This window comes from Rana temporaria, chromosome 4 (genome assembly GCF_905171775.1).
Source record: "Rana temporaria chromosome 4, aRanTem1.1, whole genome shotgun sequence".
Classification (NCBI taxonomy): domain Eukaryota; kingdom Metazoa; phylum Chordata; class Amphibia; order Anura; family Ranidae; genus Rana; species Rana temporaria.
The window spans coordinates 270047672-270073189 of NC_053492.1; positions in this window are offsets into that span (position 1 = coordinate 270047672).

Genomic DNA, 25518 nt, shown 5'->3' on the forward strand with positions numbered 1-25518 from the left:
TGATGCTCATCAGAGAATACTACATTCATTCATCATTTATGAAATAAATAAAAATATGATTTAAAAAAGTAAAAAGATTGTGAGCTTTTTTTGTCAAAGACAATTTCACAGTCTGTCATAGTCTGTGAACACTAGAGCCCAGCCACTGCGATTACTTAATGGGCCAAGTCTGGGATTGTAATGTAGATTGTAGTTTTTTCAGCTTGTAGCTTGGATTTTTAAAACAGAGTTGACAGTAAGCAAATTAAGAACAGCTGTTTGCTCAAGTAAACAAAATAAAACAAAACCAAAACACCCATCTTAAAGGGTCACTAAAGGAATTTTTTTTTTAGCTGAAATGATTGTTTACAGGGCATAGAGACATAATAGTTAACTGATTCCTTTTAAAAATGATTAAAAAATAGATAAAAAACAATCATATAATGTGCCTGCAGTGTAGTTTCGTTTTTGTTGTTGTTTCCTGGTTCTCTGATGTACAGAGAGCCACTAGAGGGCAGTCAGCCAATAGAGAGCAGTGATACTTTGTCTAAAACTCCTCAGCACCAATCCAGTTTCGTTTTACACACAATAATCACATTAGTGACCACCGTGAGAAATCTCCCAGCACTGTGGTTATCAGGAAACAGGCAACCAGGAAGTGTCCAGAACAGAGAGGATTTACAGCAACATTAAAAGCAAAAACGAACAATGAGGACATGAAACCAGGACTGCAGTAAGGTAAAGGAAGCTATTTAGCTAAAAAAAAAAATTCCTTTAGTGACCCTTTAAGTAATAGTGCAACATGGTCAGTTTCAAAATGTCAAGTATGTCAGCATTTTAGTAAGGTAACAAACACAGTTATACAGTATTATTTGACAATAAAAGCTTTTGCAAAGGCATTTTGCTCACTAAAAATAGCACTAAACCTCTAAACCTAAAAAATGTTGGTGGGGAACAAGCACCACACTACTTTCAACCATGCACATCCTAGCACACTGCAAAAAAAATGGCTACCTGAGCCTGTGTGTTGGAAAATCATATAAATGTGACAAAATAAAATAAAAATATAAGAATCAGATGAATTATTATATATATATATATATATATATATATATATATATATATATATATATATATATATATATATATATATATATGTGTGTCTAAAACGTGAACCACAACCACAATTATATTACATATATGTTAAGAGCTGCATGTCATCAGACTTAAAAAAGGCTAAAATTTGGAAAAATCCTACAAAAGAACTTAGGATACTTTTAGAAATGACATGTGATCAAACAATGCTGGACCAGTTTGTAATATATTCAGATGATATCCTAATTTTTTTCTAATCATTTTAACCTCTTGACCACTGGGCAATTAAACCCCCTTCCTAACCAGACCAATTTTTAGCTTTCGGTGCTCTCACAATTTGAATGACAATTACTCAGTCATACAACATTGTGCCCATCTGAAATTTTTGTCCTTTTTTCCCCACAAATAGAGCTTTCTTTTGGTGGTATTTGATCACCTCTGGTTTTTTTTATTTTTTGCGCTATAAAAGAAAAAACACTGCAAATTCTGTAAAAATAAAAAAAATCTTGTTTCTGTCATATTAGCAGGTATTGCGGAGTATTGGGGGTATTGCAGAGTATGGGGGGTATTGCAGAGTATTGGTGGTATTGCAGAGTATGGGGGGTATTGCAGAGTATGGGTGGTATTGCAGAGTATGGGTGGTATTGCAGAGTATGGGGGGTATTGCAGAGTATTGGTGTTATTGCAGAGTATTGCGCAGGGAGGGATGGCTGGATCTGTGACTGCATTTGTCACAGATCCAGCCCACAGCAGCTGTTTCTGCTTCCGCTCTCCCCCCTCTCCTCTCACACTGTCCTTTTTTCCCCACAAATAGAGCTTTCTTTTGGTGGTATTTGATCACCTCTGGGTTTTTTTATTTTTTGCGCTATAAAAGAAAAAACACTGCAAATTCTGTAAAAATAAAAAAAAATCTTGTTTCTGTCATATTAGCAGGTATTGCGGAGTATTGGGGGTATTGCAGAGTATTGGGGGTATTGCAGAGTATGGGGGGTATTGCAGAGTATTAGTGGTATTGCAGAGTATGGGGGGTATTGCAGAGTATGGGTGGTATTGCAGAGTATGGGTGGTATTGCAGAGTATGGGTGGTATTGCAGAGTATGGGGGGTATTGCAGAGTATGGGTGGTATTGCAGAGTATGGGTGGTATTGCAGAGTATGGGGGGTATTGCAGAGTATTGGTGTTATTGCAGAGTATTGCGCAGGGAGGGATGGCTGGATCTGTGACTGCATTTGTCACAGATCCAGCCCACAGCAGCTGTTTCTGCTTCCGCTCTCCCCCCTCTCCTCTCACACTGTCCTTTTTTCCCCACAAATAGAGCTTTCTTTTGGTGGTATTTGATCACCTCTGGGTTTTTTTATTTTTTGCGCTATAAAAGAAAAAACACTGCAAATTCTGTAAAAATAAAAAAAAATCTTGTTTCTGTCATATTAGCAGGTATTGCGGAGTATTGGGGGTATTGCAGAGTATTGGGGGTATTGCAGAGTATGGGGGGTATTGCAGAGTATTGGTGGTATTGCAGAGTATGGGGGGTATTGCAGAGTATGGGTGGTATTGCAGAGTATGGGTGGTATTGCAGAGTATGGGTGGTATTGCAGAGTATGGGGGGTATTGCAGAGTATGGGGGGTATTGCAGAGTATGGGGGGTATTGCAGAGTATGGGGGGTACTGCAGAGTATTGGTGTTATTGCAGAGTATTGCGCAGGGAGGGATGGCTGGATCTGTGACTGCATTTGTCACAGATCCAGCCCACAGCAGCTGCTGCTGCTTCCGCTCTCCCCCCTCTCCTCTCACACTGTACCGATCGGTACAGAGAGGAGAGGGAGGAACCGGCGTCATGACATGACGCCGGTTTGTTTACAAGTGATCGCTCCGTCATTTGACGGAGCGATCACGTGGTAAACGGCCGCTGTCAGCGGCAATTTACCGCGATCTGTGATGCGCCGGGTCTTCTAGACCCGGCGCTCACAGATGATTCCGGGAGCGCGCCCCAGGGGGCGCGCGAGTGAAGGATTTTGGGAGGACGTCCCGGGGACGTCCTCCCAGAATAACTCCACCGCGCTGTAGACGTCTTTTGTCTATGGCGCGGTGGGGAAGTGGTTAAGGCACACCGCAACCATGTCTGTATTGTCTTCGAGAGACTAAGGCAGAATCAACTTTACATCAAACTAGAGAAATGTGAATTTGAACAAACTCAGATCCAAATCTTGGGATACAAAATTTCTTTAGAAGTAGAGAGCATGGATCCAGATAAGATCAAAGCAGGGATGGTCCCTAGGAATGTTAAGGAAATACAATGATTTTTGGATTTGCCAACTTTTATAAAATATTTATGAAGAATTTCTACAAGGTAATTGCTCCAATTATGCAGCTGACAAAGAAAGGGTGCCCTTTTTGTGGTCACCTGAGGCACAGACTGCCTTTAGTAAACTAAAAACTCTCTTTGAATCTGCACCATCACTAGTATATCCACATCCTGAACTACCATTCATTATAGTAGTGCCGCGTACACAGTTTTTTTTAATGTCATTAAAAACGATCGTGTGTGGGCTCCAGAGCATTTTTTCACGATCTAAAAAATGGCCTCTAAAAATTTTGAACGTGCTCTATTTTTTCACAATGTTTTTAATGTTATAGTTTTTTAAGGTTGTAAAAAATGGTCGTGTGTGGGCTTTAACAACGTGAAAAAACCGTGCATGCTCAGAAGCAAGTTATGAGATGGGAGCGCTCGTTCTGATAAAACTAGCATTTGTAATGGCGTAAGCACATTCATCATGCAGTACCAGACTGAAAAGCGCAAATCGTCTTTTACTAACACGAAATCAGCAAAAGTAACCCCAAGGGTGGCGCCATCCGAATGGAAATTCCCCTTTATAGTGCCGTCGTACGTGTTGTACGTCACCACGCTTTGCAAGAGCTTTTTTTTTCACGATCGTGTGTAGGCAAGGCCGTTTTAATGATCGGGTTGAAAAAACTTTGTTTTTTCTAAACTCTTAAAAACGGTCGTGTGTACGCGGCATTAGATTCTGCTGTGGGAGCTATCCTTTCTCAGTGAATTGGAGAAAATTCTGTTCTCTTGACTAGTGTCTTCAGAATTATGACACTGGAAACAAGCAGATGTGGTAATTAACCACAGTAATACCAGGCATTTTCACCCCTTTCTTACCCAGGCCAATTTTCAGCTTTTAGCACTGTCACGCTTTTATTTTTTGCACTATAAACAAAAAAAGACTGAAAATTTTGAAAAAAACACAATATTTTTTACTTTTTGCTGTAATAAATAATAGCCCAATTTTTTTTTTTTTTTTTTTCTCAGTTTAGGGCGATATGTATTCTTCTACATATTTTTGGTAAAAATTTGCAATAAGCGTATACCGCCTACAAAATAGGGGAAGGCAACTCTGGAAGGCAACTCTGCGTGTACAATCTTGCCTTAAAATAACTTTCTAGGGGCCACGAGTTCTAAGCCATTTTTTTAATCTTCTCAAGGAGGGGTATGAGAATGAGTCACTTCTTAATCATCCACCTAAGGACATTAATCTCAAGTACAAACATGGCTGTTGGAATTGCTTCTATGTACATGAATCAGTTCAGGTAAGAGCCCTCAAGTTAGTTCACAACTGTAAACTTGCTGGTCATTTTGGGGTTTCTTAGAAATAAATACTCTAATCACGTTTCTTTTGATTGCCTGGGTACAAGAAGGATGTAGCATTATGTGGCTTCATGTCTGACCTGTGCTTGCAATAAGACACCCTCATCTTCTCCTCAGGGGTTACTCCAGCCACTGCCTGTTATCAAGATCAGGGTCAATTTCTTTGTGGTCGATCTAGCCCTTTGAAAATAAATTACCACTATCCTGGTAGTTGTTGACTGTCTCACTAAGATGGCTAATGTTATACCAGTGAAGGGGGTACCCTCTGCTGAACAAACTGCAGAGGTAATGGTTTGAGAAGTTTATAAACTACATGGAACTCTTAATGATGTGGTGTCTGACAAAGGAGTACAGTTTACTTAAACATTTTAGAGAAGTTTTTGCTCAGATTTGGGTATAATAATTAATCTGTCCTCAGATTTTCATCTTCAGTCTAATGGTCAGGCCGAGAGGAATAATCAAACTTTGGAGCAATACCTTTAGTGTTTTGTGAGTTATCGTCAGGATGATTTGGTGGACTACCTTCCTACAGTAGAGTTTGCTTATATGAAACTCTAACCATAGCTCCACTTCCCAAAACCCGTTTTTCTTTAACACTGGTTTTGAGTTTTTGAGAGTTTATGGTGTTCTGCTAATCCAAGGTCAAAGGGTTATTAGATTATTAAATAGAATCAATTCTTATACAGCATTGCCCCCTGGTGGTGAAAATAGTAAGAATCTAACATAGCCGCACATATGTGGTTGTCATGGTACCAAGGGAAGTACGTTTGCATATGCATTACTAAAGCAATTTAAATTTATGGCAGAGCAAATTGGAGTTGTATTATTTTTAACTGTAGTATGAAATAATAATATTCCAAATATTAAGAGACATACACATTTTTGTCTCTCTAAAAATCTATGGCCAAGGTCTGTACAATGGTTATGTCATGATATGTGTTTAAAAATAGTTGCACTCTAAATTTAAAAATAAATCTTGATTGGATTATCAAGCCACGTGCACAATATAACATTTTGTCTGTGCATTTTAAAGTGTAAGTTTGAAGGTCTATTTGTTTTGAGAAGTAGTCACAAGTGTCATAGTAAAGGTATTCACTAAGAGTTACCAAGTCTAAAATTTACCAAGTTATCATTCAAGCATTGAAATGTGGTATTTTGTAATAAGAGCTTGCATAGAAATGTGAATATCATCTGTATTATCATTTGTATTCCCATATATATTTGATATTTGAAAGTATATCCAATTTTTGTTTATTATCACAAAATATACCTGATATTATTTTACACTGTATTTTTAGTTAATCAAATATATATTTTTAGCATATAATTTGTGCCACTTGTCTTCAAAATAGCACAGATAAACAAACTTGAATTACTTGGTTGTAATTGTGGAAAAATGTAAATCTCCCAAAACAAAGATTTGCATAATTTCATAAATACAATACTGTTTTATTATTTCAGTATAAACATTCTGACAAGTTTTTATTCCTGATCTTATTATCTCAAAACAAATTCCTCCTGTTACCAACAAATTAACTACATTAAGTATGGAGACTTCTAAGAGCTTTGGGAGGGAAGTCGCCTCTTTCTGCTATGTCCAAGTCTTACCTGACTGAAGTCCTAAGCCTGATATTTCTGCCTGCTTCCTGGACCAACCCTTTGGCTACTTGTTGACCACATCTCTGCCTCCTGCCTGCACTGACTCTGGACTGTTTAATAACTATGTTCCTGCCTTCTGTCTGGACCACTCCTTTGCCTGTTTGCTGACCACGCCTTTGATTGACACCAGTAATGACCCATTTGCATGTCTCACTGGCTATGTTTCTGTGGGACACCAGTCCCACCAATTCTCAGCAGACATCTGCATTTCTGGGACCACAGGTACACTTTTATTTACCCTTTGTTCAGCCTCTTGTACTTCCTAGCAGTGAACATACCATTGTGCTACTGGGATAGTCATGTACCAGTAGGTTAGGCCTGCTTGTCTTTCAGAAACAGGGACTGCTGTACGTGAAGCTAAACTATGCTAAATTCACTGACCACTCATACAGAGGGACCATTACAGTACATTGTTTTTGATACAGTGTTTGATTTTTGTGATAAACAGGTTGCAGTGTCAGGTGCATAATCAGTCCAAACATTGAAAGGTTCCTACACAAGCGATATCCCCATACTCGAGAGGAGTAGCAGAATATGTTTTGAGCAGGGCTCGAGTCCTGCGGGAACGCATGGGAACGACGTCCCTCCACTTTTTTCACTGCGGGAACGTTGTTCCCGTTGCAGGACTCGAGCCGCCCGTGCCGATCTTTTTTCTCCTGGGCAGAGGTGTTTGCAAGGCGGGAGCGGGGGAGGGGGCGCTCCGCCCCCGGGTGACACACGGCACAGTGCTGGATTGAGCGAGGCGCCGCAGCTCTCTCCTCCTCCTTCCCCTGTGCACTCCAGTAACTTTGCTTTGAAGGGAGGAGGAGAGAGCTCAGTGCTCGGCGCCCGCAAGTCTTCCGGGAACTCCAATCCCCTATTATTGTGACAGGCAGGCGGGGAGAGGTGCCGGCTGCCTATCACAATTACCCTTGCACAGCCGTCACTGCCGACAGAGTCTATGCTCCTCCTCTACACTGTCAGTACATCCACAACAGGAGGAGGAGCCTAGGAGGAGGGACATCCATGTGGAGAAAGCCGCGCTATTCTAAAGGTCTGTAAATGTGGGGAGGGGAGAGATATGATACACTATATTGTCACAATGGGCAGATATGCGGGGGGGGGGGGTACATTAGAGGTATTACACAGGGGGGTTACATTAGAGGTATTACACAGGGGGGTTACATTAGGGGGGATTACACAGGGGGGTACATTAGGGGAATTACACAGGGGGGTTACATTAGAGGTATTACACAGGGGGGTTACATTAGAGGTATTACACAGGGGGTTACATTAGGGGGGATTACACAGGGGGGTTACATTAGAGGTATTACACAGGGGGGTTACATTAGAGGGGATTACACAGGGGGGTTACATTAGAGGGATTACACAGGGGGGGGTTACATTAGGGGGGATTACACAGGGGGGTTACATTAGAGGTATTACACAGGGGGGTTACATTAGGGGGATTACACAGGGGGGTTACATTAGAGGGGATTACACAGGGGGGTTACATTAGGGGGATTACACAGGGGGGTACATTAGAGGGATTACACAGGGGGGTACATTAGAGGGATTACACAGGGGGGTACATTAGAGGGATTACACAGGGGGGTTACATTAGAGGGATTACACAGGGGGGTACATTAGAGGGATTACACAGGGGGGTACATTAGAGGTATTACACAGGGGGGTACATTAGAGGGATTACACAGGGGGGTACATTAGAGGTATTACACAGGGGGGTTACATTAGAGGTATTACACAGGGGGGTTACATTAGAGGTATTACACAGGGGGGGTTACATTAGGGGCATTACACAGGGGGGGTTACATTAGGGGAATTACACAGGGGGGTTACATTAGGGGGGATTACACAGGGGGGTTACATTAGGGGGGATTACACAGGGGGGTTACATTAGAGGTATTACACAGGGGGGTTACATTAGAGGTATTACACAGGGGGGTTACATTAGAGGTATTACACAGGTGGGGTTACATTAGGGGGGATTCCACGGGGGGTTACATTAGAGGGATTACACAGGGGGGGTTACATTAGGGGGATTACACAGGGGGGGTTACATTAGGGGGACTACACAGGGGGGGGGTTACATTAGAGGTATTACACAGGTGGGGTTACATTAGGGGGATTACACAGGGGGGTTACATTAGGGGGGATTCCACGGGGGGCTACATTAGAGGGATTACACAGGGGGGGTTACATTAGGGGGACTACACAGGGGGGTTACATTAGGGGGACTACACAGGGGGGTTACATTAGGGGGATTACACAGGGGGAGTTACATTAGGGGGATTACACAGGGGAAATGACATCAAGGGGGATTACACAGGGGGAGTTACATCAGGGGGGGGTTACATTAGGGGGATTACATCAGGGGGGTTACATTAGGGGGGATTCCACGGGGGGCTACATTAGAGGGATTACACAGGGGGGGTTACATTAGGGGGACTACACAGGGGGGTTACATTAGGGGGACTACACAGGGGGGTTACATTAGGGGGATTACACAGGGGGAGTTACATTAGGGGGATTACACAGGGGAAATGACATCAAGGGGGATTACACAGGGGGAGTTACATCAGGGGGGGGTTACATTAGGGGGATTACATCAGGGGGGGTTACATCTGGGGGATTTGAGGGTATTTACACAGGGAATGAATACACTGTAGGGATTTACAACGGAAGGAATTTACACTATGGAAGATAAAACTTGGGGAATTTACTGTGGGGGGGGGGGGGGATTTACACTGGACTGCTCAGTCTAAAACTCATGGGTCTATTTTTTGTCCCAGTCCAGGCCTGGGTGACACTATTAAGAAGAAAGTGATATCCGACAGTGATGGTGTCACCCCCAATCCGTGACAGTGCATGGATTGGTGCTCTGGCATAAACCACAACATTTACAGGGGCCGGTTTGGGGTGTACTGCCACCCTGAAACTAGCCTGCCCAGCGCCCTGCAGAGCACTGTGGCAGGCTAGACAGAAGAGAGCCCAATGCACTAGCCTGCCCAGTGTCTACTGCTCTGTTATGTTCCTGCTATCACTCCACAGTGGCAGGACAGAGCATTGCGGCAGGCTAGGGGGGAGAGCTATGCTAATTCTCAGTGACCAGGGGGGGAGGGGTGGGGGGGTGACACCATATTTTTTTTTGTAAACTGGCACTTTACAATAAATGTTGCACTGTATTTTCTGTGAAATATATATGCATATGAGCGTATCATTTTTTTTTTTGGTGGGGGAGTGGATCTTGGGTGGGAGTTCCCACACTTTTTTCCCCAGGACTTGACCCCTGGTTTTGAGGTGTAATTGTACATATGCCTATCTGTTAGAAATATGTCATAGATTGATAACTTTTCTGAAAAACATTGCATTTTCATTCCATGTGTACCAAGAAATATATGGCAAAAAATGATATTTTCAAAAGATTCACTATACCTCTTAGAAAATGCATTGGAGTCTTTTCTTTCCAAGATGTTTCCATTGTCCTGTGTCTCCTGGGCCTCCAAAAATGTGATAGGTATTTAAGAAATTAGATGTGTAATTTATGCCCCTAGAATGCTTGAAGGTGTTTTTTGGCTAGGCTGTGAAAAAGTCCCACACATGTGGCATCGTCATACTCAGTAGTAGAAGCAGGAGGTGACGTGTAATTTAAAGCATGCCCTTGCTGTGTGTAAGAAATAATTTGTTAAAATGACAACATTGTGCAAAAAAAAAAGCCAATTTTGTTTACTTTAATCAAATTACAAAGAATTTGTAATAATGATTGCAACATGTATTAAAGTGCTAGGGTATATTTATGTTACAAAATGATGCCTTCGTCCCATTGAAATATTGTAAAAAAAAAGGGAGGCTGTATTGGACTATACTGGCATCGTATGAGCAACTCATACGATGCCAGTATAGCTCAATACAGCCTCCCTTTTCTTTACAATAATACTTGCAACATGTGCTTCAAGCTCCCTTTTTGCCTGCCTTTTTCCCGTGCCTTGGCATTTACCTTCTCCTGATCCCCACCCTGCCAGCTAGTTTGGACTCCCTTGTTATCAACCTCGGATTAGAATTTGTACTACTCTCTGAACTCAGCCTGCCTTTTAAGCCATGGATGTGATCCCGACTACCCTCAGATTGTAGCCCACCCTGAACCCAGACTGCCATTGGTCTACTCTGCCTGTCTGACAACCCCAAGTACCTCTTTGCTGTGCTTAGTTTGTGTCTGACTCAGTGTGGTAGCCAGGCACTCTAACATTGTGTATAAGCCCTGCCTGGGGGCAATTGAGTACTCATAGGCCTATTTGTCCTATGGGAAGAACCAACTACTATAAGTGAAGAACCAGCTATAGTGCCTGACCATCAACGCTAAGGGTAGGTGTGACCGTCATCATGCCTTTTATTAAATACGGTGAAAGATTTTTTTGGGACTTTAAATGAGATGCATGTGGCCATGCATTTCCATCCCGAAATTTGGTATATAGAAAGGGTTTTCGGGACTCTAAATGAGGTACGCATGCTGACACTCAGCAAGTAAAACCAGGTAATAGAAAATAGATAAAAGAAATGGAACCTGCGCTGGGACTGGGGTTATAGGCTGCTGCCCCCCTGAGTCTGTCCCCCAAAGGAGGAAGATAGTATAGAAGTAAATATTTTGGGGTAGTGGCACTGCCTAATGCACAAATAAGGACAGTACCTGACGGCCTAGAAGGAATAGGCTAGTCTAGGCAGTGTCTGGGTGCAACCCGGATAGCTGATGCTAAAATACCCAGCAATGAAGGGGTCTGGGAATCAAATCAGCATAAAATAAAAGGGACTGGGACCCAATCAGCAAAGAGTGTAGCCTAATAGACACATATAAAAATTGACGTGTTAGTAAGCTGCGTGCTGGTGGAGTAGTCAGGCTCTCTAGTGGTCATATGTGAAATACTTTAAATACTGGAGTAATTGATAAGCAAGCAGAAATAGTGATAAATTCATGCATCAATATACTAGCATCATGAGCACATACGTGATATATATAAGAGAGACTGTGAAACAAAAATAAAAACAGCAGGCAGCAGTGTAAAATAAATTAGATATAGAACCAACAGTAGTCCAGAAGCTATATTGACAGTGGTCTGTGTAAAGAGTAAGTCCACATGCACTGTGGCTCAACACAGCAAATACTTCAAATACATTTAAGAAAATGTCATTATATATGGAGTCCAATCGGTTGAGTCATGTGAAAGGAGTGATCCTAGCTGTACGGATGCGAGTGGTCCCGGTGCTCCCCTCAGGGTTCCCCACTCACCAGACAGAAGTCCCCGCTTTGGGGTATCAGGCACATAATGCTCGATCCTAGGAATCACTGACTCTCTTCCTCTGCTAGTACGATTGGTTTCCTTCCTGTGGGGTATAGGTGGATCAGCTTTCCAGCAAATGATGGTCCGCCCGGGCCTCCGTATCTCAGAAAAAAGAGGAACTCCAATAGTGCAATACGTAGTGGATAACATTTATTTTAAAATAATTGCCAAAAAATAGCAATCTCCAACATTGGAGTAACAGTATAAAAACAACAGATCCGATAGCCGGAGCACAAAAAACAGGGTACAAACAAGGAAAACAGAAAAAATCCAGGGTCTAGAGCGTATAATCGGTGGCGTGCAGCGTGCGCTCCAGCTACAACCACCGTACGCGGACCCGGAAGTAACGTGTGTACGTAAGCGCCTGACGTACGTTTCGATTGTCAAATCGTCTTCTGAGGCTTAGAAGCCTGCCTGGTAAGTGAACCAACAATGCACTAGTGTAAAGGAACCTATTTAGAATATAAAAAACTAACCTTTGCAACCCCTTTAAGATTTGAGTAGATTTAAAATCTTACAATTTAAAAATTTATATTTCCCTATTTATTTTTATTTCTTTATCATGTGTTGTTATGTGCAGGAAAAAAGTTTTTCTGTAAAGCAAAGAAATGCTTTTTTGTAAAGGCCTGGATTACCAGTTCTACCATTCACTACTGTGAATGCTACTTGGGGGATACTGCAATGGTTGAATTGTTCTGAGAAAAAAATCTGAGCTCTTTGTTACAAACAGTCTTTAGATGCCAGTTCTCGACGGTATATCTGTAAACATTTCTGCTTCAAAATTTCTGCCTTTTCCTTTTGTAATGAAAACAATAGTATTTCACACCAGGATACATTTTCTATACTACGACCACCTTTATATTCTTGAGGAATAAATATTCTTCTTCATTTCATTTTTGATACAACCAGAAAATAGCTCCCTTCAATATTGTCAGCATAGTTTAAGCATTTATATTACATGTGTTTCACAAATGCAATCATCTATCAGCTTGTTATATTTTTAGTCTACCATCTTTAATGGAAAATCAGAGTAAAAAATGACTACTTTGTCCTAGTAGCAGAACCAGATGCAAAATATGCAATTAAGCATACTGTCAATAGTATGACATTTGTTATATTTCAGTATGAAGAATGCCCTTGATGCTGGAGAGAAAACAGAGCATAATGTATTACATTTAGAAAAATAATCATATTTTTACTTTTTTCTAAACTATTAATAACCTTTAAATATGACAGCCAAGGATGGTAGAGAATTTTGTTTTCACAATCACAAGACATTCCTTACAAGTTTTATGTTCTGTTTTATCTAATATATATATATAGACAGACAGATTTTTTTTTGGAATACTGGTCCAAGTGTATTCAATATTCCCAATGTATTATGTCAAACTACTCATGACTCAGAGTGTTTAGGTCAGGTTATGCCATATATTCCCTTTACAAATTAATAGTCAGTTGAACTGGTGCCCAAAACTGAATTCCATATTGTTGACAATGTCTTACTAATGTACAGGGGAACAAATGATGTTTCTATTTCTGATGTATACATCTCCTTTAATACAACAAAGTATTTTGCTTTACTTTTTTTATATTCTTTGTTTTATTTTAATGTAAAAAAGAAAATAGTTTTACAGAAATTCAAACAGAAGTAATATTTCACATGCTAAACAATGTATCTTTATATACGGTAATAGTAGGTAGAAATATTATTTACATTATAACGTGTCAAAAAGAAAACAGATGGTTTAATGTACAACTACATACTGTTTACCAATAATGAAAGAACACAATTGGGAGAGAGAGCTTAAATGTACTTGACTATATTCCAAGAAAATGTTTCCCAAAGAAGAAGAAGAAGAAAAAGGAGAGAGGTTCTCCTTCACAAAGAAAAATGAATGATGTATGGGGAAGGAAAAAAAAAATATTAAACCAAATGCCCAGATACCAATCCCACCCCTACAAAAGTGCCCTGACTAGGGATGACCCGAACACCCCCCCCCCTTTCGGTTCGCACCAGAACCTGCGAACAGACCAAAGTTTGTGTGAACTTTAGAAACCTGTTAAAGTCTATGGGACTCGAACGTTTGAAATCTAAAGTGCTAATTTTAGAGGCTAATACGCAAGTTATTGTCCTAAAAAGTGTTTGGGGGGCCTGGGTCCTGCCCCAGGGGACATGTATCACTGCAAAAAAAAGTTTTAAAAACTGCAGTTTTTTTGGGAGCAGTGAACTTTGTGCAGAGACAGTTCTAAGCACGGGAAACATGCGCCACTTCACAGGCATACTTTACACCCCCCCAGGTACGAAATGTATTTCACTTTTATTGTTTCACTTTAAGCATTATTAAAATCACTGCTCTCGAAAACAAGTCAGGGCTAGATTCAGGTAAGGGAGCGCATTGTTACAGCGGCGCAGCGTATCGTATTTACGCTACGCCGCCGTAAGTTAGAGAGGCAAGTGCTGTATTCATAAAGCACTTGCCTCCTAAGTTACGGTGGCGTATCGTAAATGGGGCCGGCGTAAGCGCGCGTAATTCAAATGAGGATGAGGGGGCGTGTTTTATATTAATTCTTGGTGACCCGACGTGATTGACATTTTTCCCGAACGGCGCATGCGCCGTCCGTGGAATTTCCAAGTGTGCATTGCTCCAAAGTACGCCGCAAGGACGTCATTGGTTTCGACGTGAACGTAAATTACGTCCAGCCCTATTCGATAACGACTTACGCAAACGACGTAAAAAATTCAAAATTTGATGCGGGAACGACGTCCATACTTAACATTGCGTACGCCTCATAATAGCAGGGGCAACCGTACGCAGAAAAAGCCTAACGTAAACGATGTAAAAAAATAGCGCCGGGCATACGTAAATTTGTGAATCGGCGTATCTAGGTCATTTGCATATTCTACGCCGAAAACGACGGAAGCGCCACCTAGCGGCCAGCGTAAATATGCACCCTAAGATACGACAGTGTAAGAGACTTACGCCAGTTGGATCTTAGGCTAATGTCGGCGTATCTTGCTTTCTGAATACAGAAAGAAGATACGCCGGCGCAGCTTTGAATTTACGCGGCCTATAGATACGCCGGCGTAATTCAATGCTGAATCTAGCCATCATTTTTTAAAACTTTTTTTTGCATTGATACATGTCCCCTGGGGCAGAACCCAGGCCCCTAAACACTTTTTAGGACAATAACTTGCATATTAGCCTTTAAAATTATCACTTTAGATTTCTCCCATAGACTTTAACAGGGTGTTCCGCGGCTTTTCGAATTTGCCGCGAACACCCCATATTGTTCGCTGTTCACCGAACAGGCGAACATGCAATGTTCGAGTCGAACATGAGTTCGTCTCGAACTGGAAGCTCATCCCTAGCCCTGACAGAGAGGATGGTACAAAAATATGTTTCAGGGCTCAAAAACAGATTTAATAATTCAAAAGTTTAAGATGTGGGCAAAATCAGAATCAAAGTTAGAATAAAAATCTAAGTAAATGGGGGTGACTCTATAGAGAAGTTTTGAGGGAAAATGAGGGAAAATGAGGGAGGTAGGCAGAGGCGTATCTAGTGAAAATGGCGCCTATGGCAAGCACTGAAATTGCGCCCCTGTCAAAACATAAATGCCTTACCAGCACCCATGAGTACAGTAATATCAGCACCCATAAAAGCGGCCTTACCTGCACCCATAAATGCAGTAATATCAGCATCCATAAATGTGGCCTTACCAGCACCCATAAATACAGTAATACCAGCACCCATAAATGCAGCCTTTACCAGCACCCATAAATGCAGCCTTTACCAGTACCCATAAATACAGTAATATCAGCACCCATAAATGCGGCCTTACCAGCACCCATAAATACAGTAATACCAGCACCCATAAATGCAGCCTTTACCAGCACCCATAAATGCGGCCTTACCAGCACCCATAAATACAGTAATATCAGCACCCATAAATGCGGCCTTACCAGCACCCATAAATGCGGCCTTACCAGCACCCATAAATACAGTAATATCAGCACCCATAAATGCGGCCTTACCAGCACCCATAAATACAGTAATACCAGCACCCATAAATGCAGTAATACCAGCACCCATAAATGCAGTAATACCAGCACCCATAAATGCGGCCTTACCAGCACCCATAAATGCGGCTTTACCAGTGTGAAGGACTTTTATGCAATTGCCTATATGCTTCAGTTTAATTCTCTCCCTGCTATTTTAATGTCTGTGTGTTATGTGTAAAAGGTGACTTTTTGTGTTTTATGTCTTTTTGCAACCATGTGCTCAATGGAGTCTGCCTCTAGCCCTGGATAATTGGATTATTTCCCCCTTTGTCTCCAGGATAGAGGCCTCTGTAAAACATGTTTAAACCAGATTGCCATGCTGCCAGTAAGGGACAAAAGATACTTTTACTAACTGTATGTGTAATTGGGTTACCTCTCAGGCTAAGGGGAGGAGATGTGTGGGATGTAACCATGGTGTAATTGGGTAATTCATAATTGTCTGTGGGCGTCTCTCTTGCATGGGAGAATTGCATAAAAGCAGAGTGTGTGTCATTAAAGGTCAGTCTGGTTCCAGCATTAAGCTTTGGCTCATGTGTGGATTATTCGGCGATTACAGGGATATTTCTACTCGTGGAATATTGGGTGATTTTCTTTTATGGGAAGAAGGGAATGCTTGACGGGGATATTTTCTACTACCGTCACAACTAGCACCCATAAATGCGGCCTTACCAGCACCCATAAATACAGTAATATCAGCACCCATAAACGCGGCCTTACCAGCACCCATAAATACAGTAATATCAGCACTCATAAATGAAGCCTTTACCAGCACCCATAAATACAGTAATATCAGCACCCATAAATGCGATAACAGCACCCATAAATGCGGCCTTACCAGCACCCATAAATGCAGAAATATCAGCACCCATAAATGCAGTAATATCAGCACCCATAAATACGGCCTTACCAGCACCTATAAATGCAGTAATATCAGCACCCATAAATGCGGCCTTACCAGCACCCATAAATCCGGCCTTACCAGCACCCATAAATGCAGTAATATCAGCACCCATAAAAGCGGCCTTACCAGCACCCATAAATGGAGTAATATCAGCAACCATAAATGCAGTAATATCAGCACCCATAAATACGGCCTTACCAGCACCTATAAATGTAGTAATATCAGCACCCATAAATGCGGCCTTACCAGCACCCATAAATCCAGCCTTACCAGCACCCATAAATGCAGTAATATCAGCACCCATAAAAGCGGCCTTACCAGCACCCATAAATGGAGTAATATCAGCACCCATAAATGCAGTAATATCAGCACCCATAAAAGCGGCCTTACCAGCACCCATAAATGGAGTAATATCAGCAACCATAAATGCGGTAACATCAGCACCCATAAATGCAGTAATATCATCAACCATAAAAGCAGCCTTACCAGCACCCATAAATGCAGTAATATGAGCATCCATAAATACAGTAATACCAGCACCCATAAATGCGGCCTTACCAGCACACATAATTGCGGCCTTACAAGCACCCATAATTGCAGTAATATCAGCACCCATAAATGCAGAGGAATCGTGTGGTGTACTGGCACAGCACTGAGCAGAAAGGCAGAGCGGAACGGAACATCAGAGACAGTGACTGCGCGCAGTGGTACACATACAGGTCACACTCACTGGCATTGGCACTGTGATGATCAGGGACACGCAGCAGTGAAGGGGATGTTTCCTCATAATGGATACAGTCCTCTGCCAATGCTGCGCCAGTGTCTCTGACACTGTACAAGGGGAGAGAGGGATCACCAGCGGCACTGTCTTAGCACACATGCACATCATGATGACTTTAAGGCCCCCTTTCACACTGGGGCAGGGACATCGACAAGAAAAGGGCCGCTATTTTTAGTGGCACTATTCAGCCGCTAGCGGGGTGCTTTTAACCTCCCCCTGCTAGCGGCCGATAAAGGGTTAAAAAAAACGCCCGCAAAGCGCCGCTTTGATTTCAATGGGCAGGGGCGCTTTAGGAGCCGCTCCTACAGCGCCTCAAAGATGCTGCTTGCAGGACATTTTTTAATGTCTTGCCAGCGCACCGCTCCAGTGTGAAAGCACTTGGGCTTTCACACTGGAGTGAATGGATCCACTCTTTCAGGTCGCTTTGCAGGCGCTATTTTTATCGTTATAGCGCCTGCAAAGCGCCTCAGTGTGAAAGGGGTCTTAGGTTACTTTCACACTGAGACGCTTTGCAGGCGCTACAAAATAGCGCCTGCAAAGCGCCCTGAAAGAGCCTCTTTTATCACTCCAATGCTTTAGCCAGAGGGATTTCACACTGGAGCAGTGCGCTGGCAGGATGCTCAAAAAAGTCCTGCTAGCCGCATCTTTGAGGCCCTGTAGGAACGGTGTACACACTGCTTCCAAAGCGCCCCTGCCCATTGAAATCAATGGGCAGCGCCGCTGAACAGCCAGCAAAATTCCGCTGCAGCAGCACTTTGCGGATGGTTTTAACCCTTTTGAGCCGCTAGCAGTGTGCTGGCAGGAGGCTAAAAAAAGTCTTTGAGGCGCCCCGCTAGTGGCCGAATAGCACCGCAAAAACAACAGTAAAGTGCTGCTAAAATAGCGGCACTTTACTGCCGGCGGCACAACGCCCCAGTGTCAAAGTAGCCCAAATCACCATGTGCCAGGCACATGCCCAAACAGAAGCAAGCGGCCAATCAAATATAATGCTTGCTTGCTCAATATGGATAAAATAAATTGTAATTATGCAAAGCCATAGATATAATAAATAAAGTGATTTGTGCAACAGCAGGTACTACTTGCACAAATCACTTTATGATATCTATGGCTTTGCATAATTACTATTTATTTAATCCATATTGAGCAAGCAAGCATTATATTTGATTGGCTGCTTGGCACTGGCAGTTGGAACTTGGCACAACTTCATAAATGCACATGATATGTAGATTAGGTACGTTGTGACTTCACATCACTGATTATAGTACGGTACCTGGCCTGGCTGCTGCTGCAGTGCTGCTGCCTGGGGGGTTCCCCTAATGGTGCAGGTCTCCTCTCGGTCCTCCTCAGAAGAAGACGTCACTCACCGACCCGCTCGCTAGGGGGGAAAGATGAGGGCGTGCAGAGGAGGGTAGGCGGAGCTTTAGGCGGAGCCTCCTCCAGTTAAACGAATGACGACCTGGCTGAGTGGCCGGTCACATTCGTCAACAAGCATGGGGGGGGGGGCGCCTGTCACACTCCTTACTGCCAAGCAGCTAAGTAGAAGTATTTTCAGGTGAAGTGCCGTGCCGGGGCTATTGTGCGGGAGGCAGCCGCAGGAGAACGGGTGGGATTTTTTGGGGTGTTTTTTGGCATTTTTTTTGGCGCCCACCCCCCCATAGCGCCCATGGCACTTGCCATGGCTGCCATACCGTGGATACGCCACTGGATGTAGGTAAAAGTAATAAGGGAGAGGAACAGGGTGTAAAGGTGTAGTGAGAGAAGAGGAAGGGTATTGAATGTATGAAAGGCAAACTTCTAGCTCTGGAGCAATCACACAGTCATTTAATAAAATTGGAGATTTTTTTATCAAATATTGATGCCTTATTATCTTGAATTGTTTTGTGTGTACCACACATCTGAAATTCCATTCATGCCTGCCACCTTTAACCAATTCCCAACCACCCCATATCATATACACTATATTACCAAAAGTATTGGGATGCCTGCCTTTACATGCACATGAACTTTAATGGCATCCCAGTCCGTAAGGTTCAATATTGAGTTGGTCCACCCTTGGCAGCTATAACAGATTCAACTATTCTAAGAAGGCTGTCCACAAGGTTTAGGAGTGTGTCTATGGAAATGTTTGACCATTCTTACAGAAATGCATTTGTGAGGTCTGGCACTGATGTTGGAAAAGAAGGCCTGGCTCACAGTCTCTACTCTAATTCATTCCTAAGGTGTTCTATCGGGTTAAGGTCAGGACTCTCAAGTTCCTCCACCCCAAACTTGCTCATCCATGTCTTTATAGACCTTTCTTTAGCCCTATGGACTAAGACTGGGGTGCCATTAAAGTTCATGGGTGTGTAAAGGTAGGCGTCTCAATACAGTGGAACCTCGGATTGCGAGTAATGCAGTTAAGAAGCGTTTCGCAATACGAGCTCTGTATTGAAAGAAATCGTGCTTCGGGTAACAAGCATGATTCAGGCCAAAGCGGTGTGAAGTACTGCTTTTGGCCTGAGGTGGAGGGGCGCCGGAGCCAAGCAGAGCCAAACGTCGCCGATTGCAGCCAATCTTCGGCCCGAGGACAAATCTCGGGTAGGAAGTCTTTCTGAGGTTTGCCGAGGTCAGACAAAGTGTCCCCGGGTCTTTTTGGCCGTTTCAGAGGCTCTCCGGCGCCCCCCACCTCTGGTCGCATGTGGTATTGCATCCCATTGAAGTCAATGCGGAACAAATTATTTTCGTTTCCATTGACTTCAATGGGGAAACTCGATTTGATATGCGAGTACTTTGGATTACGAGCATTCTCCTGGAAAGGATTATTCTTGTAATCCAAGGTTCCACTGTACTTTTGCTAATATAGTGTATACTGCTATAGGGCGAACCATGTGTATATATATATATATATATATATTTATATATATATATATATATATATATACATGTGATTCTGCACCTTCGATTTGCGAATGAGGCTTTACTGCCAGTTTCCCTTACCCAAAATGGCAGTACCAACACCCGAGACCCTATTTAAAAATTGGCTTGGATGAAGACGCTGCAAGATCCCTGGACAGGTAAGTGCCTAAACAGTAAAAGTCACTACAGTGTTTGTAGCCTCTGACTTTTAATTTTGTTGGTCGGAAGGGGAGCTTGAGCTTCACTTCTCTAAAGCAGCACCCTGGGATTTTCTAAAATTCCCCCATTAGTACACCCCCACTCAAAACACTAAACAGTTTTCTGAGCGTTTTTTGCAGCTTAAAAACATCTCTCCATGTTAGTCTATGGCCTCATGCCAACCATGACGTTTTTGAGCTGTAGATGGCTGAGCCATTTTTAAGCTGCAAAAAAAACGCAGGACCAGTGCGTTCTGAAGCTCCAGCGTTAGAGCTGTAAGCCTCCTCCTTCATTTCTGTCTCTATTCAAATTCAATGGTTCCCTATGGGAGCCCATTGATTTGAATAGAGGTCGCACCAGAAGTCGGATCCGACTGGCGGGGCAACTGGTGTGCGGAGATTCTTGAAGGGGAACCCCGCGCAAATTAAACAAAAATTGCGTGAGGTTCCCCCCCAGGATGATACCAGACCCTTCGTTCTGGTGTCGATTTTAAGGTGAACACCTATGCCGAAAAAAAACAGCGTGGGGGTTCCCCCAAAATCCATACCAGACCCTTATCCGAGCATGCCGCCTGGCCGGTCAGGAATGGGGGTGGGGACGACCGAGCGCCCCCCCTCCTGAGCCGTACTAGTCTGCATGCCCTCAACATGGGGGGGTGGGTGCTTTGGGGCGGGGGGCGCACTGCGCCCCCCACCCCAAAGCACCTTGTCCCCATGTTGATGGGGACAAGGGTCTCTTCCCGACAACCCTGGCCATTGGTTGTCGGGGTCTGCGGGCGGGGGGCTCATCGGAATCTGTGAGCCCCCTTTAATAAGGGGACCCCCAGATCCCGGCCCCCCACCATACATGAATGAGTATGGGGTACATCGTACCCCTACCCATTCACCTGGAGGCAAAGTGTAAAAGAAAATAAACACACAACACAGAGTCATTTATTAGACAACTCCGGGGGCCCCCCTGTCTTCTTTAGCTCTTTTTCCAGGGGGGGGCCTTCTTCCACTCTCCAGGGGGGCCTTCTTCTTCCGCTCTCCGGGGGTATTCTTCCGCTCACTGGGGGTCTTCTTCCATCTTCTCCGCTCTCCGGGGGTCTTCTTCCGCTCACCGGGGGTCTTCTTCCATCTTCTCCGCTCTCCGGTTCTTCTCCCGCTCGCTCTCCGGTACCTTCTCCTTCAGGGCTGGCCGCCGCTATCTTCGTGTTAGCTCAATTACTAGCGGCAGCCAGCACGCCCTTCTGTGACGTCTTCTGCCTTCTTCCCTGAAGGAGAAGGTACCGGAGAGCGAGCAGGAGAAGAACCGGAGAGCAGAGAAGATGGAAGAAGACCCCCGGTGAGCGGAAGAAGACCCCCGGAGAGCGGAAGAAGACCCCCGGTGAGCGGAAGAAGAAGGCCCCCCCGGAGAGCGGAAGAAGAAGGCCCCCCTGGAAAAAGAGCTAAAGAAGACAGGGGGGCCCCCAGAGCTGTCTAATAAATTACTCTAAAAACCCTGTGTCGTGTGTTTATTTTCTTTTACACTTTGCCTCCAGGTGAATGGGTAGGGGTACGATGTATTGAATGAGAGAAACTAAGGGTGGGACTTTAAGGAAGAACATCACTGGCATATGAACCAAAAACATATGGTAAAAAATATTTATTATACAAACAAAGGAGGTATGACAAATACACATTCAGATGATAAAATGGTACAATTAGTAACCACCTAGAAATTATATAATAGTACAAATTAGTCCAACAAAACATACATGGTAATGCATTAATAGTAATGGGTCTAGGTACATAATTCTAGAGGAAACAAGAGGGTACATGATGGTCTATGATAGGTACTCATAGTGGGGCATCTGGTACATGAGAACCGGCTTTGTAGGGGTAGCATAGAAAAAATAAATAAAAATGAGTTGGTTCATAAAATTGCAATGTTAGAGGGTAAATATTATACATGTACACTGTGACATATCATCGTATAATGGCTCTACGCGTTTCGTGTTCACTTTAACACTCATCAGGAGCAGATACACAGTGTACGGGTATCTATAATAGAGAAAGAAATGCCATAGTAAAGTAATGGACATAATAGGGAACATAGAAAAGAGGGGAACAAAAATAGTCCCAAACACTCTCACCTAGTTATAGTAAAATGGGTAGAATCATAAGATGGTACTGTAAGAGAGGGGCAGCTATAAATGGCATCATCCCCGGGAGCTGAATTGGTGGCACTTTGGCACGGCAGGAGTAACAACAGTAAACAGTATTGGCCATGAGCATCGGATAGTGGATGTCAACAGTGATAGAATTGATAAAGTCTGTGGTGAAACCCAGAGGTATCTGTGGGGTAAATAATAAATAATTGAAAAATAATAGGTGAGAAGTGTAGTGTAGGGTTAAAGAGTTAGACATATGAATGAAGACATGCACCAGGATGTCCAAAGTGGACATGAATCAAAAAGTAGTAAGGGTGCAGATATAATGATGGAAGCACTGCACCAAAAATAGTGGGTAGGAAGTGAAGTGTAAAGTTAGAAAGGTAAACATGTGAATAAAGACATGCACCAGCATGTTCAAAGTAAGCATAAGTCAAAAAGATAATGAGGGTGCAGGTGTGATAGTGAAAGCACTGCACCGTAGGTACCTACCCAGCGAGGGTGGATCAAGAGGTGGCACCATAAAATGTGTAGGGTCCCATGAGGATGATACAATCCGAAGTGATGGCTCAATATGGGTAAGTATATATAGCGGCCGTATACCAAGAGTGGCCAATAAACGCCACGCAGCGTAAATAGGGGGGGAGGCCCGCATCGCCGTCCAGGCAGTAGCGTGCCTGGCGTTGGCGCGCAAACCCTCCTCGTACTAACCGCAGATGGATAGTCCACGCCCGCATCGCGGCGTCACAAGTGACGTCACCTGTCGAGCGTGGAAGCGTGGCGTCGACACGCAGTGAGAGCCCGACCAACCCTCCCTAAAGGGGAGGGGAGGGGGGGTTACCAGAGCGAGTCGCAGCTCCCGGGGATAATGAGAAAGCCAGCCCCAACTGGCAGAGCTGATCTAGGAGGGGAAAAGTTGTAAATAGGATAAAGAAACGTATGGCAAAAGACAGTCACAGTGATATAGGTCATGTTTAAAATAATATGGTAATGTACTTCCATCCCCGATACATTGAAAAATGGGGCCTAAAACTAAGATTGGGACTTTCAATTGAGGCAATAACTAGCATGCCTCCATCCCCGATAGGTTGAATGAGAGAAACTAAGGGTGGGACTTTAAGGAAGAACATCACTGGCATATGAACCAAAAACATATGGTAAAAAATATTTATTATACAAACAAAGGAGGTATGACAAATACACATTCAGATGATAAAATGGTACAATTAGTAACCACCTAGAAATTATATAATAGTACAAATTAGTCCAACAAAACATACATGGTAATGCATTAATAGTAATGGGTCTAGGTACATAATTCTAGAGGAAACAAGAGGGTACATGATGGTCTATGATAGGTACTCATAGTGGGGCATCTGGTACATGAGAACCGGCTTTGTAGGGGTAGCATAGAAAAAATAAATAAAAATGAGTTGGTTCATAAAATTGCAATGTTAGAGGGTAAATATTATACATGTACACTGTGACATATCATCGTATAATGGCTCTACGCGTTTCGTGTTCACTTTAACACTCATCAGGAGCAGATACACAGTGTACGGGTATCTATAATAGAGAAAGAAATGCCATAGTAAAGTAATGGACATAATAGGGAACATAGAAAAGAGGGGAACAAAAATAGTCCCAAACACTCTCACCTAGTTATAGTAAAATGGGTAGAATCATAAGATGGTACTGTAAGAGAGGGGCAGCTATAAATGGCATCATCCCCGGGAGCTGAATTGGTGGCACTTTGGCACGGCAGGAGTAACAACAGTAAACAGTATTGGCCATGAGCATCGGATAGTGGATGTCAACAGTGATAGAATTGATAAAGTCTGTGGTGAAACCCAGAGGTATCTGTGGGGTAAATAATAAATAATTGAAAAATAATAGGTGAGAAGTGTAGTGTAGGGTTAAAGAGTTAGACATATGAATGAAGACATGCACCAGGATGTCCAAAGTGGACATGAATCAAAAAGTAGTAAGGGTGCAGATATAATGATGGAAGCACTGCACCAAAAATAGTGGGTAGGAAGTGAAGTGTAAAGTTAGAAAGGTAAACATGTGAATAAAGACATGCACCAGCATGTTCAAAGTAAGCATAAGTCAAAAAGATAATGAGGGTGCAGGTGTGATAGTGAAAGCACTGCACCGTAGGTACCTACCCAGCGAGGGTGGATCAAGAGGTGGCACCATAAAATGTGTAGGGTCCCATGAGGATGATACAATCCGAAGTGATGGCTCAATATGGGTAAGTATATATAGCGGCCGTATACCAAGAGTGGCCAATAAACGCCACGCAGCGTAAATAGGGGGGGAGGCCCGCATCGCCGTCCAGGCAGTAGCGTGCCTGGCGTTGGCGCGCAAACCCTCCTCGTACTAACCGCAGATGGATAGTCCACGCCCGCATCGCGGCGTCACAAGTGACGTCACCTGTCGAGCGTGGAAGCGTGGCGTCGACACGCAGTGAGAGCCCGACCAACCCTCCCTAAAGGGGAGGGGAGGGGGGGTTACCAGAGCGAGTCGCAGCTCCCGGGGATAATGAGAAAGCCAGCCCCAACTGGCAGAGCTGATCTAGGAGGGGAAAAGTTGTAAATAGGATAAAGAAACGTATGGCAAAAGACAGTCACAGTGATATAGGTCATGTTTAAAATAATATGGTAATGTACTTCCATCCCCGATACATTGAAAAATGGGGCCTAAAACTAAGATTGGGACTTTCAATTGAGGCAATAACTAGCATGCCTCCATCCCCGATAGGTTGAATGAGAGAAACTAAGGGTGGGACTTTAAGGAAGAACATCACTGGCATATGAACCAAAAACATATGG